The following is a 19,174-nucleotide window of genomic DNA, read 5'->3' on the forward strand; positions in this document are numbered from 1 at the left end:
TCGACAAATAGATTGATAGAATGAGGAAAAAAACTGCAGAGACACCAAGTCTAGACCTCCTATTTTGGGCCACTCCCTGTTTGCTTTGTTCAGTGCAATGTCTGTGCAGGTAATTACCCTTGATCACAGCATCCGGGGAGGGAGACGGGGAACCAAAGGGGTGGGACCGGAGCCGGCGGAACAGTTCTCTTTGGTGCTGCTATGATAATGTCAAAAAGGAAATTGCCAATAAATTTAATGACATCACTTCTTTTTAATGAGGCATGCTGTCTTTTCGATGCCCGGCGTGATAAAGGCTATATGAAGCTTGCTAGCATGCATATCCAAACCGGAGCAAGATAAACTACATAGCTGAATTGGAATTGGACAGAGTAGAGCGACTTCTGAAGTAGAGCCACTTCTGGCCAATTCTGTTTTCATCCTATGGAAAATACCTTTGCAATACTGTTCTAATTATATAGAAGGGCGTAATGAGTGGTTTGTTCGGGCATACTGCTTCAGGTAGTCTGTAATTGTGATGCCAGTTCTTTTCTCGGTTTGATGTGGTTGACTCATAATGCTGATGCATTGTTGGTATACAGGTCAGGTTTGCTTTTGAACACACAGTATCCCGGCGTGACAGCAGTCACTGCACCACAGCTGGGTTAGCAGAAGTGCATAACGGAGTCGCTGGCATTTTTTTTCCCAGTTAAAGACACAGTGATCACAAAATAGAGGCCAGTTTTCATCACAATATGAGGGAGAAATTTCAATTGTTGAAGTTAGTATCACATATGACTACACAGTAATGATCTACTAGCAATAGAAACATCTATATGTCTGTCTGTCTATTTGTTTGTTAGTGTAAAACTAGTCATTTTTAGGCATTTATTGCAAAGCAATTTGCCTCTTAACATTCACAAAATATCTAAACATTCACTACACCTCAAAAAATTAATAAATAAAAATAACTATAAAAATAACTATATAAATATAACTATATAATATAACCAGTTAGTGTGTGTGTGTCTGTATATACTCTATATATTTATATATATATATATATATATATATATATATATACGTATATATGAGCAATATCACACAAGTAGCAGTGCAATATGGCTGTATATCAGCACTGGTGGGAGGCGTGCTTTGGCATATACAGCCATATCGCATTGCTACAAGTGTAATATTGATTTTATACAACAGTTCTACGGCACAATCGTGTATATAAAAAAGAAAGTCAAACACGGAGAGTCTAAAACCCTTTTTTATTAGGAAATTTCTTCCCCCATTAATTCACACACACACACACACATATATATATATATATATATATATATATATATATATATATATATACATATATATATATATATATATATATATATATATATATATATATATATATATATATATATATATATATATATATATACTGTATATACACACACACACACACTAACTGGCCACATTACGTACACCTTACTAGAACCAGGTTGGACCCCTTTTGCCTTCGGAACTGCCTTTATATATATATATATATATATATATATATATATATATATATATATATATATATATATATATATATATATAAAATGTATTTTACCTGTATATCAACAGGAGGGTTAATTGCTATAAAATAAGGTAAAACTACTTGAAGGGGGTGTTCATAAGACTGTCATGACGCCTTTATAATCATGACATGGCACGTATTGTCATTAAATGTTATTAGCATGTCATTTTAATTGCAAATGTAACATTGTTTGAGATGTCTTTGTTATGACAACTTGACATAAACAAATGCAAGTGTCAATATACTCTGTCAACTAATTTTGTAACAGTATGCATTAATATTTTTTAATATTTTTAATTTGTATCACTGTAGTTTTGGGAAGAAAAATATTAATTTTAAAATTAACATTGAATGATAATTAAAAATATATATTTATTTATTATTTACATTAATATGTATTCATTTTGGCGGCGCAGTGGCACAGCAAGAAGGTCGCTGGTTCGAGCCTCGGCTGGGTCAGTTGGCAGTTCTGTGTGGAGTTTACATGTTCTCCCTGTGTTCACATGGGTTTCCTCCGGGTGCTCCGGTTTCCCCCACAAGTCCAAAGACATGCAGTCGGTGAGTTTGGTAAATTGTCCATAGTGTATGTGTGTGAATGAGAGCGTTCACTGCAAAAAAAGCTTTTCTTACTTAGATTTTTTGTCTTGTTTCTAGTCCAGATATCTAAAGGTTCTTAAATCAAGAAGCATTTTCTAGACAAGCAAAACATATTGTCTTGTTTTAAGAAATAATATGCCAAAATGAAGTGGGTTTTTCCCTCAAATCAAGCAAAATAATCTGCCAATGGGGTAAGCAAAATAATCTTGTTTTTCGATTTGTAATAAGATTATTTTGCTTACCCCATTGGCAGATTATTTTGCTTGATTTGAGGGAAAACTCACTTCATTTTGGCATTCATTCATTCATTTTCTTGTCCGCTTAGTCCCCTTATTAATTCACAGCGGAATGAACCGCCAACTTTTCCAGCAAGTTTTTTACGCAGCGGATGCCCTTCCAGCCGCAACCCATCTCTGGGAAACATCCACACACACACATTCACACACACACTCATACACTACGGACAATTTAGCCTACCCAATTCACCTGTACTGCATGTCTTTGGACTGTGGGGGAAACCGGAGCACCCGGAGGAAACCCACGCAAAGGCAGGGAGAACATGCAAACTCCACACAGATACGCCAACTGAGCCGAGGTTCGAACCAGCGACCTTCTTGCTGTGAGGCGACAGCACTACCTACTGCGCCACTGCCTCGCCCCCACCCCTAATTTTGGCATATTATTTCTTAAAATAAGACAATATGTTTTGCTTGTCTAGAAAATGCTTCCTGATTTAAGAATTTTTAGATATTTGGACTAGAAACAAGACAAAAAATCTAAGCAAGAAAATCATTTTTTGCAGTGTATGGGTGTTTCCCGGTGATGGGTTGCAGCTGGAAAGGCATCTGCTGCGTAAAACATATGCTGGATAAGTTGGCAGTTCATTCCTTCATATGGGCAGCTTTCCAGCTGTTACCAGACCGGTTACCTTGCCATGTACGTCAGCGAACTTGAGTCGCAGAGAGGATTTGACCACGACGATGGGGTTCGAGCCAAAAATGGGTTCCAGAAAGCAGATAATACAAAAATAGAATCCAAAAATCTAAATAAACAAGTAGATAACAGAGTAAGAAGAAATTTGAGATCTCAAAAAGAGCACACAGCGGCTTCAGGTGGATTCGCGAAAACAAAAACTGAAAAAAAAAAAAACGTATCTCCTGGGGCATATTTGGCAGTCTCCAGTGATGTATATAAAGGTATGTTTTCAGAATGGGCCTGGGCTGCCAAATAATTCATAGCAATCAAGCAGTTAATCCCGATTAAATAATTTAATCAGTTGACATCCATAATTTTAAATGTACCTCAACTTCAGAGCAATGAGAAATTTCAATCTGAAAATGAAGATTGGAGATGAGACCTTTATGCATTAGTGAACTATCATACAATCTACTAATCACATATTTACTTGCACTGAAAACTGTTTGCCTTGGGTGAAACGCATTGCAATTATATAACTATTTAAAATGGTAGTTGTAGGCCTGAATTAGCAGCATTCAGCTTTGCCGATGTAACTATGTTTTTTCCCATATAAATGATCCCTTAGGTGGATGACAACCCTTAAAAACTCAAGCAAAGCTGTCAACAATAACACCTTCTTTTCTTTCAAAAAACACCTCAGTCCTGTTCAAAACCCTTCATTTGATGGTGCAGCTTTGTCACCCTGTGTTTTGCAGATTAACCTTGATGGTGCCCTGGGCATTGCTCGCTACATGACTCGGTGATTTAACAGAGGAGTGATGTTTCGCAATGCGTGGCGCCGCAGCGGACCCTCGTGGGTATTAAAAGGCTGAACGTTTAGCCCGGAGCCTGACAATTATCCCATCTCTCAGGTGTGTTGGAGTCCCGGCACAGTTTGACCCTTGCTTAGCACCTACAAACGTGGAATTATAAATCATTGTTCATCATGTTGCGCTGTTAAAGTTGATTTAAAGAGGGTCTTGCCCCTTTGTTAATGCTAGAGTTAAGATTATGATCTTGGCGAGAAGTGCAAAGGTTTGTCATTAAACTCTCGGAAGCAGGTGTGTTGATGACAGCTACTGCGCAGACAATTGGGATCAGTGCATTTGAGCTTTTGATAAATAACAACAAACAATGAACTAGCAGCCAAAGCCTACAGAACTGAATTAAATTGAGTGTACATTTATATTGCAGCCACTCCTTTTAAAAACAATTTACCATTTATTGTCCATTGCAGTATCTCTTTTTTCCTTTTCTTCTTGTTATAAAGAAGAATAGTTCACCCTCAAATAAAAATTGCCTCATCTTTTACTTTCCAGCAAGTGCACTGTCAAAAAATTCTGTTAGAAAGCCCCTGTTTTGCATGAAAAAAGGTCATATTTTGGTTTTGGGGGTCTACAACAACAGGCTGATATGCATGCAAGGTCAAAATACACGTTCGTTGTCTTTTAATATGCATTTATTTTTACCTAAATATCCCAACGACTCCCATATGATTTGTTCAGTGATTTATTTATTCCCAAACCTCTCCTCTGTGTGAGGCTAATCTGCGCTAATTGGAGAGCCCAATGCAGGAGTGCATTACACCAATGCAGTTAAACACCAGCATGTTACTATACTCTTAACCCTAACCCCAAGTAATAACAACAACACATATTCAGTATTAATCCACACAGTGGCAAAAGTTGAACTATTTTGAAAATTGACCAGGCTCCACGCTGACGGTGGCCATAGCAAAGGCTAACAGAGAGAATCAGAGTTCAGAAACGCATTAAAATCGCTAAAGAAACAACCATGCGTGTCGTTTCAACGTGGTTTTAGATGCAATATATTAATAGCCCATAAAGATTTATCCTGAGAGATAGAAAACTCAACTAATTTTACCAATTGTCCCACCTGCTTCCCTAAACCCAGCCGACGGTTTACAAAAGCCGCCCAAAAAAAGAAAAGCCCTGGGGCCTCATGTACGAAGACTTGCGTGGAAATCTTACTAAAACATTGCGTACGCACAAAGCTGTAAATGTGCGTAAAAAAAAAAATTCAGATGTATGAAACACTGCGTACGCCGAATCTCACGCATATTCTTTTGTACATCTGAATGAACGTGAAACTGAGCGCAACATGCACGAGCACAAAACCCCTCCCTGCCTCCTCCCCCGTATGAATATGCTAATGACTATGCTAATGGCAAAACCCAACGAAAAAGCAATGGCAAAAGCAAGCAAAAAGAGAAACTTTAAACAGAATGTGAATTGGAGGTGCTCCTTTCGGAGGTAGACCGGAGGAAAGCGGTTTTATTTGCAAGTTTGTTCTCCGGAATTAACAACAAAAGAAAAAAATAGAGTGGGAGAGTTTAGCTGATGCGGTCAACACAGTTGGGTCTGAACATCGCACTGAGTGCTTTAAAAAAAAAGAAATAGTGTGGTTTATATCTGTAAAATGTTGCAGGATGCTTAACAGTCTCAGTGGCGCTTCTCGTAAGATGCATGTGATCATGAATTGATACATTCGAGCATGAACTCGGCTCGAATCCAGCGTCTGATGAATTCTTTTTTGTTTTTTCCCCCGCTACATATCAGATTTTGCCAACTATTTTTCACGAGAAAGACAAGTAGGAATCATCAATAAGTTCATATCAATAAGCATCATATTTTATTTGCACATTTATTGAATGGAAATGTTTCTGATTCACGCATGCAAATCCATCTTCAGATAGTGTCTTTATAGCAATGTGCGTGCAGTAGATCGCTCAGATTACATTGGGAAAACAGGCGACTGCTGCAAATTGTGCTTTAATGTTTAGCTGGTCAAATGTATGGTATGGAAACCTTATATACCTGCTGAACCCGTCTCATACAGCTGCCATTGCAAGGCTCAGACACTTTGCAGAGAGGAATTTAACACTACTGCCTCTAGGAGTCGCCAATGGAAATAAAACAGACACGCACAAAAAATGTGCGTACGCCAGCCAGAAAGCTGCCGTGAAGCTGCGCACATTCCCACGTTCAGTTCATTGTTAGTAAATCCAAACGTGAGCGATTCTGAGCGTGAAACCTGGCGTAAGCAGCGTTGATACATGAGGCTCCTGGTCTGATTTTTACCAAATTTTCAGATTTTACCACATTCTCACCCTTTTATTTTTTAGATTCTGTTTTTGTCTTACCTGATTTCTGGAACCACTCTTCCCCGGACTCGAACCCTGTCAACTACTCTCTGCATCTCCAGTCCGCCAACGTACATGACGTGCTAACTAGACAAACTGGTTGGGGCGGGAAAGCCCTCCACATGGACGTAAGCGGTCAGCCGTTAAGCGCCAAAAGGAACGGCGTTATACCGCTCTGTAGCATTCACTTAAAAAGAATTAAATGCAGCCATACGTACCTTCAGCTATAATTCGCGGTTTGGGTATTTACAATTGCAAGCCAGACTAGGTTGTCACACAATGACAATGTGTCTTTCTTTAAAATTACAAACACAACTTTCTCATGACTTTGTCTACTGTGTCCAATGGCGCAGCATCAAGTTACTTTAACTAGATTGAGACACCAGAGAACAACAGAGGATACTTAAGGGTCACCCACTAGGTCAAGCTGTTCTCAAGTTTCAATACCAGTGTCTCCATGGTCAGTTAGACATGTATGGCACATAATACCAAGAAAATACTTGAAACAACATTGGGCAATTTAAATAGGAAACATTTTGTGTTTCTAGGATGTCATACTAATGCTAGTACAGCACAAGTTTGGTAAACTAATAATTATTTTAATAAAATATATTGGCATTATCAAATGTCATTTTGTTGAACAAGTACTGGACTGTACCTTACAAAATTCTTGTTGTTGATCCCAGTTGTAAGTTTTATTATTTATAAATAAAGGATTTTATTAATTTATTTTATAATGATTAGTTAATTGAGTAATGCGTGTAACATACAATGTCTTCTTGACAACATGTTTGTCAGTTCTTTTTTCTTTGCAATAGATGGTTTGATTTAATTTACTTTCTGAGCTATAAAATTGAAAACAATTAATCCATAATATGTGGAAAATTACCAGACGTAAGAAAATGTCTGTCATTGTCCCATTTTATTTTTCTACACTGAAAACTACTTGGATATTTTTTCAGACGGCCTATTAGTACTGCAGTTTATATTAATTTGTCACTATTAATATTAAATTAATATTAAATTAATATTAAAGAGCCCATATTATACATGAAATAGGGTCATATCTTGGTTGTAAGGGTCTCCAACAACAGTCTAATATGCATGCAAGGTCAAAAAAACACTTTCATGGTCTTATAATCTGCATTTATTTTTACCTAATTATCCCAGCAACTCCTGTATGAATCGTTCAGTGATTCATTTGTTCCCAAACCCCTCCTTAGCGCGAAGCTAATCTGCGCTGATTGGACCAGTGACAGTCTGTTGCGATTGGTCGACTGTCTTCAGTGAGAGAGTGAAATGTCCAACAGCTAATCAGCAATATAAAAGTAATCACAGTTCATACACGCTCGATAGTGTAAGGCGTGGATTTTAGCTGCCAGTGGGTCAATGTAAATACAGACTATGGACTTGAAAATACAGACGATTTTATTGAGCAAAAACTCCAAAAACAGTTGAGGAGATCTTCTAGCTTGTCTCACTCTGCTCTTTTCACAGACACACACACACACATATTGCACACACACACACACATATTGCACACACACACACACACACACACACACAAACACTTAACCCTGCTCCGGACGACAACACGCACACACACACACACACACTAACAAACACACACACAGACACACACACTACCCTCCTCCACGGAGCTCTGTAAACAAAGCAGCACGCGTTGCGTTTTAAACGTGGCACCCGATATGAGAATAAAGCGAGTTAACCTCATACAGTACACGCGGTTACAAGTAAAAAATCACAACTAAATACATTTGCAAGCTTGAGTCAACGAGGCAACTTTAATCGCACGTACTCACACTTGATAAATGGAGGAAGAAACCCATCCTGACATGTCCAGCAGTAAGTTACTCTTTACTGATCCTTCCTTTAACAAACGCCGATGAAGTATTCTTTGTAGCATGTAGTTTCCAGAAGTTTCCAGTAGTTTCCAACTGCTTGGCTATAATGCTGAGGTTTCATCTTTGGGTAGAGACTCAATAATATCCATCTGCAGTGTGACTTCAATCGACCGGCATGTTTGTGTGTGTGTGTTTGTGGGTGTGTGTGTGTCTGGGTTTCTGTGTTAGAGGGCGGGGCCTCAGGTTTCAAATCTCCCGGGTTTGCGCGTGCACGTAAATAACTTGGTTTCGTTAGTATGCCATGGCGAAACACCTAATGACTCGGTATCAAGGCGACTCGTTTGAAGCACTATGAGTCGACTCTTTTATAGATGAATCAACAGTTTTAAACACTGTACTCTTACAGATTTAAGCCTTAGCTGGATACTTCACTTCACTTAGAGCTGTGTTACACACTACATGGAGGGGCATTTTCAAAAGCCCATAATATGGGCTCTTTAATTAACTCAATTCAATTCATGTTTAATTCTATAGCGCATTTACAACATAGATTGTGTCAAAGCTGCTTAACATAGAAGTTCTAGTAAATTGTTTTCAAAGTTGAAGTTCAGTTTAGTTCAGTTCAGTGTGGTTTAAATTTCACTACTGAAGTCCAAACACAGAGAAGCAAACTTATCGATGCGCAGCTCCACAAGTCCCAAACCAAGCAAGCCCGTGGGACAGTGGCAAGGAACAAACTTCACCAATTGACAAAAGTGAAAGAAAATACCTTGAGAGAAACCAGGCTCAGTTGGGCACGATCATTTCTCCTCTGACCAAACTTGCAAAGTTGCAGTCTAGGCGCCGGTGTAACGAATATGGCCGCTTACCATTCATCCGCCCACCAGAGGGAGCTCTCTCCCGAATATTGACTGGGTACTTCCTCTGTGGTTCTTCCTGGTAGCCACCATATATCAGCACACTGCTTATGTGTGTTCATTGCGAAGTATTGCCAGTTTCACTGCCTACTAAGCGGTTTCCTACTGCTATTTCTGCCATTGTGTTATGACCTTTTTGCCTGCTCTTTTGACTACTGTCTTTGGATTTTGGACTCTGCCTTGTTTACCTTTTCGGACTGCCTCTTTGTTTGCTTGTCGTTGCCTGGTTTATGATCACGATTCATCCTTTGTTTGATGCTAGTTGTTTGTTTAATAAACCTCCAGCTTTTAGATTCAATCCGCCTCCATGTCTTCACCTACGGCTCCCTCACAGCCGGAGGGTGTAGAACGCTGGACATCTTTACAAACAAACAAGACCTAATGCATGTATAAAGTAAATTAAATTTTACACTGACCCTTTTCAGCTCCACGACAGCCCAATGTACAAATTAATGTTAATTTTTTTTTCTCTGTTAAATCTTGGGACTTCAAATCAACTGTTATGTTACAAACTCATGATTCAACACATGACTAGGCTTCAAAATAAAATGATCATATAATTATTGGACAGTGACATGGACGTTATGAATCTGTGTGGCAAATTTTCAACAATAATACGTACAGGAATTGGCAGTGTGCTGATGGTTTAAATATAGAACCAGCACTGCCTACTTTAAGCAAATGTTTCACCTCTGTTCAGTGGTTTTGACCAGACAATTAGCACTAAGTGACTGTTTCGGGTTAGTCAGCATTCACTGGGGACGCTTCAGATGATGACATTGACAAGCTTGTTGTGGTCTGCAGCTTTACAGCTTAAGCTCGGTCACAAAAGCCACTCTGGTGTCGCATTACTCTACATCAGCAGCAGCCGGCTGCTCAAAGCTATTGTTTATGACTGAACTGAATAATCTTCAGTGTTGTTCAAAAGAGAAAAAGAGTTAAAGATTTATGTCTGCTGCACTAAATGGTTTTGATGGTGTTAGTGTTTGTGTTAACACTTTACAAAAAGGTATCATTTGTTGACATTTAAAGAGCACCTATGTTACCCCTTTTTTAAGATTTAAGTCTTTTTTGTGTCTTCAGAATGTGTGTATAAAGTTTCAGCTTAAAACACCCATCAGATTATGTATTAAACCTTTCAGAATATTGAAATTTACTGCTCTGAAGACATTGTAGTTTTTTTTGTGGCCTGTGCCTTCAATGCTAGAACTACAGTTCTACCCGCCCCCCGTTCCCACCAGTGTTGCCAACTTAGCAATTTTGTTGCTAGATTTAGCAACTTTTCATACTACGCTAGCAACTTTTTATTTAAAAAAGCACCTAGCAACACATTTAGCATTTTTAAACATTCATTTGGCTACTTTTAACAATTTTTATCATTCATTTGGCTACTTTTAACAATTTTTATCATTCATTTGGCTACTTTTAACAATTTTTATCATTCCTTTGGCTACTTTTAACAATTTTTATCATTCATTTGGCTACTTTTAGCAGTTTTTTAAAGAGTGACTCAAAAGAGCAGTGGCTGCAGACTTCACTCCTTAGAGTAAATTGCCAGCTCAGATTGCTTTTCATAACTGTTAATTTACTGATATTTGTTAACATCTATAATTGTTGGTAATATAGGAAGCAATCAATTCCAATAGTGCTATAATTGTAGTTATTTTTATACAAATGTGTTAATTTCACAAGTTCTAAAGAGTAAGTACACAAGCTGTGATTGTTTAAAAGAATGTAACTGTTCATTATCAGTGGTATATTTAAAAATAAAATAATTCTTCACTTAAAAATTTTGTATTACTTTTACAAATAGTCAACTATATTTTTTCATACAAATCTAAATGGACATATTTCAAATAATGTTTTTGCTGACATGGCTAGTCAATTTGAGAAAACACTTTTGCTGTATTTATTTTATGTAGTATACTTTGGCCCAATCCCAATTCTATTTTTGTACCCCTACCCCTTCCCCTTAGCCCTTGCAACCGAGGGTGAAGGGGATGGGCTTCAAAATTTACCCCTAAGAATTGGAACAGCACTACAACACCAGCACACGTCATCATATGTTCTCGCGATCTCTTGCTTCATATGAGTCATAATCATCATAATGATTAATATAATCAAATCATCATAATGATTTAATGTGGCAATAAGATCGTAACAGTACTGTGCATTTATACAGTGGCCATATTCATTAATTTAACGCACCAAAAACAACATTAACATTATAGCAGACATTGCCCTTAGCCCTACGCCTTCAAGCTAAAGAGAATTGGGACACCACTACCCCTTCACGGGCAAGCGCAAAACTAGGGGTAAGGGAAAGGGCTAAGGGGTAGAATTGGGATTGGGTCTTTATGTATACTACATAAAGATTATGCAATGATATCATCACGCAAAGTAATATGTTAATTAGAACCTATTTATTGGGACCAGGGCGGGGCTGAGTCAGAGCACTCACCCTGGTTTCCCAGGATCTGCGATTAGTTGGGGAAAGTCCAAATTGCACCAAAAAACAAATGAATTTGAATGAAAATGAAAATTTTGGGACATTGCAACCTGCAGAACCTGGGAACTTAAAAAAATAATAATAATAACCTATTTATTATGCATATGGATGTAATGTTTTAATATAATATAATACACGGCGCCTCAGAGAGTAGAGACATGATGGGCTTTTTTTTATTGAATGCTTGAAAAACAGTAACAACAAATGTCATCAATCAAACAACCACAATCCAGGAGTTTTCAGTCATTTAGTCCAAGATAAGTGTCAAGTCCTTCATCAGAGTTTTTGTTTGTATTGCTTTAAGTTTGTTAATCCCTCAATAGACTCAAAATATATTTTCATTTCAATTTTAAATTTAGAACAAAAGGTATACTGTCACAAAACTTGCTCTCGTGAATATGAAATTTGGCAAACAAAAAATAAGGTTTATGAAATAAGTATTATTTTCCTTTTTGCATGAGACATGACAGGCTTACAACTGTCAGAGACTACGTGATGCCGTCACTGATATTAAGCTACAATTCGGGCAGGCTTTAGCAACTTTTCATTGGAAATAGTTGGCAACACTGGTTCCCACATGCCTGGCAGAGTGTCTCCATCTCCATCAGATAAACAGCACAGTGACAGACATAAAGGAAGCAGATCTCACGTAAAGTTTTGTGAGAAATTCTACAGTAAGAACTTTCCCAATGATTATGTTTTGATGTATTTGTTGTGGAGTTAATTGAAGCCTTTCGATGAGTCGGTACAAAGTTCTCGCACACACACAGCGTGCTTTTAACTTTGCATTGACAGGATCCACGTTAAACTTCGTTAAAGTCCACTGCGGTATGGATATCCGTTATGTTCATGTACAAAGTAAACCTGATTTAACTTCCACAAACCTGGATGTGAGAATTTTCTTTTATAAATGTTTTGACATGCAACTGTTGTGATAAAAAAGATGGTAAAATTGCTGTAATTCATTACACATGCACTGTTTTACAAATATTTTAGACCTGTAAAACTCTTTCTTGATCACACTTAAGGTTGATGATCACAGAGAGCTGAACAGATTTTTTAATCCCAGTTGCTTTGTGCATGTCCTGTCTTGTTGATATGAATATTGGCGGTACTACGGACACATGTTAATACTTGGCTGTCAGTCAACTCGATGGGTGGGGAAACCGCACTCCAATCTCATGTTGCAGTGGGAAGGATTTGGATCCTACTTTATTGTTAATTTAAAAAGATTTCCTAACGTTATCACCCCAATATGACTGTGGACACACTTTACCTACAAACAGTTCTGTCCAAACAGCTTATAAAGGATGATTTTCATCATAGGTGCCCTTTAAATGATATATTTTGTCCCTCTATTCAAAGTCTATGTACGATGGTGCTTCAAAATTTTTATCAAAATATAAAAATATAATTCTATAGGATTTAAGTAGTTTTATCCAAGTCTCTGATGATCTACAATTGCTTTTTATAGTGAACAGAATTCATTCAAAGCTCAGGCATGTTTGCTTGTTGTGTGAAAACTAACGAGGTTCATTCTTGTATGTCATGTGGCTGGTTTAAACTTCCACAAGATCTAATGAGGTTTGTTCTTGCGTGTCAAGCAGGTATGGTTGAGCTTATGTTAATGTTCACTGATCATTGTTTATATGGGAATAAAACTAAATTATGTGTGGTCGTTTTATAGACTTCAATAAAAGTGCTATTTTATTTCATTTTTTTTTGTTTATTTGTTAGTTTTATTGTTTTAACTTCTACTTTGAGAAAAAAAAATGTATTCATTTATTATTTTATACACTACCTGACAAAAGTCTTGTCGCTTATCCAAGTTTTAGGAACAACAAATAACAACTTAGCTTTTAGTTGGTTATTTGGTATCAGAAGTGGCTTTTGTGTAGGCAAAAGCCTTTAGATTATGCTTATTTTACCAAAAAAAAAAATTTGATCATGCCTTGATTTTTAATTATCTAATTAGGACAGTAAGGTCTGACTTTGCTCAGACAAAAGTCTTTTCACTTAACTAAAATAATGTACAGTATAGAATATAAAGTCATGGTGCAGTGGGAAAAGAATTAATATTGTGTCTGACTCCCATGAGCTTGGAGGACTGCATCCATACATCTCTGCAATGACTCAAATCACTTATTAATAAAGTCAAAGAAAGCGTCCTTGCATGACTCCCAGAGTTCATCCAAAATCTTTGGATTCATCTTCAATGCCTCCTCCTTAATCTTGCCCCAGATATGCTCAATAATGTTAATGTCTAGTGATGGGGCTGGCCAATCCTGCAGCACCTTGACCTTCTTTGCTTTCAGGAACTTTGATGTGGAGGCTGATGTATGAAAAGGAGCGCTATGCTGCTGAATAATTGAGCCTTTTCTTTGGTTTTTAATGTAATGGGCAACACAGTTGTCTTGATACCTCAGGCTGGAACTGGAAGTCAAATTATTATTTGTTGCTCTTACAACTGAAATCGATGACAAGACTTTTCGTCAGGTAGTGTATATATTTAAATGAATTGTGTTCTAGACACACCTCCATTTATTTATTTGTTTTAATGAGAACCTATGAACAAAAAGTCTACCAAACACTCACAATGCCAGTTTAAAAAAGTCAATATTTTATCAACCTTTTGCAATTTGACACAGTATTTCTTCTATATATATATATATATATATATATATATATATATATATATATATATATATATATATATATATATATATATATATATATATATATATAATTTTTTTTTTTTTTTAATGTCAAATCTTTCTTCACAGACAGGTCTGTATCATATTGGGAATGATAATCAGGCACAAAGGCATTTTAATCTATTTGTTTACAAGTGGATAAAGAACCAAAGTGCACTTAAAGTCTCTTCCAACGCAATGTTCATTATGAACTGTTTATATGCCATGCTTAAAAAAGCACCACCATAAAGCCATGCTAGATAGATTACTGAGTCTTGTCTTATTTAGCCAGCTCTTAATTTGCCATCTAAAAACCCTTGTTTGTCAGTAACCATTCAATTTTAATTCTTCACTATTTTTTCTTACCACACCACTACCTCATTTAGGCTGTACTTTCTTTGGATACGCTAAATAGAGTCTTTTCAGACAAAAAAGAGGGAAAAGATTGCCTTTCAGCCATCCGTAAATAAGTCCACACATAAACAACAATGGTCTTGAGCTGGAGGCAGACTTTACAGGCCTATTTCAGACCACAAGTCTAATTTAAAAAAGAGCCATTTAGTTGTAATCACATTTGGTGTAAATTTTGTTTATACCACTTACCTCAATGTAAATTGTGTATTTATGTAGCTCTAGTGTCATTACTGGAACAAAGCAGGAAAATCAAAGATTTGGCAATATGATTAATATGGTGGTCATCTCGGAACTGTAATTAACTCAATTGTCTGTGATGAAAGCGATGGGCTCTGTGTTGTGTAATTGGGAGGGGTCCTCTTGTTTAGAGTCTATCAGTAATGTGGATCCGGAGACGCAACCACAGAGGGACAGGCATTACCCAGGGGTATTCAAGAAAGAGAAAGTGTTTTAGACTGTGACAAATTAGGCTGAGATTAAGGATAACAAAAACATGTCCAAGTTATATTTCGCATAAAGACGTGAAAGTTGTTTTGTTTTTAATTTTTTTCATGACAGTTTAAGGCAGTGGTAGGGAACCTATGGCTTTCAAGCCACATGTTGCTCTTTGACCAAAAATATGTGGCTCTCGAGCTGTCTTCCTTCAATATTATTTTACCATTAATAAAACTACAACCATCATTAAAAATCAGTTTCCTATCAAAGATACAATTACAATCCCCTTACAATTGTAATTTTATACAGCACAATAAATAAGAACTCAGTTTACAATAAAAGGACGTTTCGACAAATGTGCGTTTGTGGCAATGTGGATAAACTTGAATTGCGACACCAACAAAGGGCAAACAACTTACAGTTGAAGTCAGAATTATTAGCCCCCCTGAATTTAAGCGCCCCTGTTTATTTTTTTCACCAGTTTCTGTTTAATGGAGGGAAGATTGTTTCAGCACATTTCTGAGCATAATAGTTTTAAAAACGTATTTCTAATAACGGATTAATTTTATCTTTGACATAATGACAGTAAATAATGTTTTACTTGATATTTTTCAAGACACTTCTATACAGCTTAAAGTGACATTTAAAGGCTTAACTAGGTTATTAAGGTGAACTAGGCAGGTTAAGGTAATTAGGCAAGTTATTGTATAATGATGGTTTGTTCTGTAGATTATCGGAAAAAAAATAGCTTAAAGGGGCTAATAATTTAGTCCCAAAAAAGAGTTTTTTTAAAAATAATAACTGCTTTTATTCTAGCCGAAATAAAACAAATAAGACTTTCTCCAGAAGAAAAAATATTATCAGACTTACTGTGAAAATTTCCTTGCTCTGTTAAAAATAATTTGGGAAATATTTAAAAAAATAAAATCAAAAGGGGGCTAATAATTCTGACTTCAACTGTACATTTCTATGGTAACTTAAATATAAACAACTTTCATGAGTTTTGATGGCAAAAATAAAAATACTACAAATTGCAGGTTTTGGAATTGTACCCTCATAAAATAATAATGAGTACGTTCTGTTTTCCTTGACGTTTTTATAATTACAGATGCGTGAATTTTATTTACCCACTAAATATTTATGACTGTGATTTTATTCTATACGAAACAAATTGCCTCGGGGGCCGCCAATTAAATAGCCCTGTCCTAATCTGTCAACACTTTGCTAATGAAAATTAATTAACATGCAGTTGCAAATTTAGAACAGTATGTCTAAAGAGGACTGTCAAAATATGCTTAGAATCATTTCAATTACACACACGTTTGATGGTTCATTTTATATAATGATATATAATAATCAATTTTCTTCTCAGCACAAGAAGCGCTAATTTTAACAAATGAAACCTTGTTTAGAAGTGTTAGCAAGATCATTTTCTATACGTCCGCAAAGCCAAAAGAGCCTTAAGTTCAAGAAACCGATTTAGCAATTTGGGGGAGAAACGCTTATTTTATAAGCCCTTGCAGAGTAATTCTAAAACTCATAACTTTCATGACATGATTTGGCGTTTATCTCTGAAGGACCATCTAATAAGATAATATGTCAATTTTCTTCTCAGCGTGAGGGTTCAAGCAATCTTCCTAATTATATTCTCATTATATGGATCAACACTGTGACAGAGATGTGTACACCTAGATCAAATATCAAATGGAAGGACTCCAAGATGTCGATCTCATCAGTGTGGTAAAAGAAGGGATCTGCCAAACCCACTGCCAGCGGAGCAGTCTCATTCACAATTCGCCATCCAAACGTCTCTCATTAGGATCTCTCATTATTCCTCAAGTCATAACTGCTCGTCTCAATTTCAAACGGACCAGTTTTGTCCTTTTGTGCGGCTGTCACCTAACCTCATTGCCCGTCTCCATTAGGGATCTCTCTTACGCCAATAGAGGGACTTTAACTTCAAGACTTCTATTATTTGCATTGTGTTTTAGCTGCAGCCTGAGGAAACACCTGATCGTGTAAATAGTTCTCGTGCGCATCACCGTGCGGTTGGCTATATTGTGTGCTGACAGCCTTACTTATGAGCGCTTAGTCCTTTGAAAGGGAAGGAATTTTAAAAACCTATAAATTTTTTTGGATTTTTTCCTCTTTACCTTCAATGGCTTGCCTCAATCTGTGCTCTTCATATCTTGGCAGATGTCCCAGATCATTCGAAATGCAGTGTACGATCACAACAGCTTAAGAGAGATGATGTAAATACCCATATATAAATAAATGGGCTTTAGCTGTGGGTTAATCCTAAAGAATTTAAATGGTTGGGATTTAATCACAGCTTGTGTAGGGAAAATGGCTGTTTATACTAGTTACAGCAATAAAATAGCCCCCTCTAGTGCTGGGAAATAGCACTGTCAAAGAACAGAATAGTGTTGGGAGTTCATTTTCTCCTGCTATTAGTGCTATTTGCTGAAGAAAGCATATGCTTTTATTCTTCACACTTTAATTGCAGGGGTCTGTTCTTCGTAGCTTGCTTAAATGATCTAAGATGATTTGGCAGATTCTGGATCTTTTAATCTTGATGACTGATCTCTGGCTAATTTGGTTCTTCAAACAAGTTAGTGAATCGGATTAAAATGTCTGGATGAACTGATCTGAGATCGCTGCGTGTGTTGTGAAGGACAGATCTATCGATCCTCGAAATCATGATCAGCAATGCAACGATTGGCTGACGGCACAGCAGCGTAATGACATCGTCTGATTAATATTCAATTATCCATGTGAGCAAAATTACATAAAATTCATTGGAAACGGTTTGTTAAATATTCCACGGAATAGCTTTACACCTTGCTGTGGGCTGCATGATTGGCCCTTTTATGTGTCAAGAGCAGTTTATTAAGTTTTAAAGTTAGAGCGGATTTTCCTTATTGTAGCCCTGCTGAAAAATCCAGCTTCAACCAGCCTAGGCTGGTTGGCTGGTTTTAGCTGGTCGACCAGGCTGGTTTTAGAGGGGTTTTGGCCACTGCCAGGCTGGTTTCCAGCCATTTCCAGCCTGGTCTTAGCTGGTCAGGCTGGGAAATGACCAGCTAAAACCAGCTTGACCAGCCTAGCCAAGCTGGGAGTCCAGCCAAAACCAGCTATATCCATCTTAAACCAGGCTGGTCAAGCTGGTTTTAGCTGGATTTGGCTGGTCATTTTCCAGCCTGACCAGCTAAGACCAGGCTGGAAATGGCTGGAAACCCCTCTAAAACCAGGCTGGTCAACCAGCTAAAACCAGCCAACCAGCCTAGGCTGGTTTAAGCTGGATTTTTCAGCAGGGAGTACCCATAGTAGTATTATAGTAGCCGGTTTTTTAATCGGTGTAAAGAAGAACTGGATGTTTACAAAAGCATTTTGATATTGGTAAAGGTGTCTGCAACTTTATGAAGCATCAAATCACCAACATATTAACTGTCAAAACATGTTTATGACTGCATAAATGTATTATCACTTTTAAAAAGTCAGATATTGTGCATTTCTATTATACACAAATTGTACTAAAGCGATCTTAAAAGTTCATATCATTAAGTTTTCTCTTTGCACCACCAGGTGGCAGTCTTTGTACTTTCATTTCGGGGGTGCAGATTGCATTAGTTTTATTAATATATAACTTCAGTTATTTTATCAATAACTATAACTTTATATAGTTTTAAAATTTTTGGTATTTTCGCAAGTGTATATAACAACTACTGTAAGAAAATATCAGAATTTGGTACATACTTTCTGTATTATCTTTGCTTGAACTGACCCAATCTTATCCTGTTTAGATTAAACCTGCTTCCGACCAAGTTTGAGCTAGCAGAACTGTTGCTATGACAACAACTCTCAGATCAGTTTTGAAGAACGAAATGATCCTGGATCGTGTCAAATCGTCAATAACCAAATCCAGCTAACTGAGTAATCCACGTATGAAGAACGGACCCCAGCACTTAACTGGCTTAAACTCCACAAATATTAAAGGAAAAGCCCCATCAAAATTATATAATTTATTCACCCTTTACTTGTTTCAAACCTGCTTGATTTTTTCATT

The 19,174-nt window shown here is 37.0% G+C and overlaps 1 protein-coding gene across 1 annotated transcript in view; it reads right to left on the reverse strand.

Moving 5' to 3' along the window:
• msx2b (muscle segment homeobox 2b) overlaps nt 1-8,979 on the reverse strand; it is a 28,699-nt gene extending 19,720 nt beyond the window's left edge. The window contains exon 1 of the mRNA NM_131276.3: nt 8,913-8,979. The gene's annotated coding sequence lies outside the window, so the exon portion shown is untranslated. The remainder of the gene's footprint in view (nt 1-8,912) is intronic.
• Nucleotides 8,980-19,174: the final 10,195 nt, after the last annotated feature.

This window comes from Danio rerio, chromosome 21 (assembly GCF_049306965.1).
Source record: "Danio rerio strain Tuebingen ecotype United States chromosome 21, GRCz12tu, whole genome shotgun sequence".
In the NCBI taxonomy this organism is placed as follows: Eukaryota; Metazoa; Chordata; class Actinopteri; order Cypriniformes; family Danionidae; genus Danio; species Danio rerio.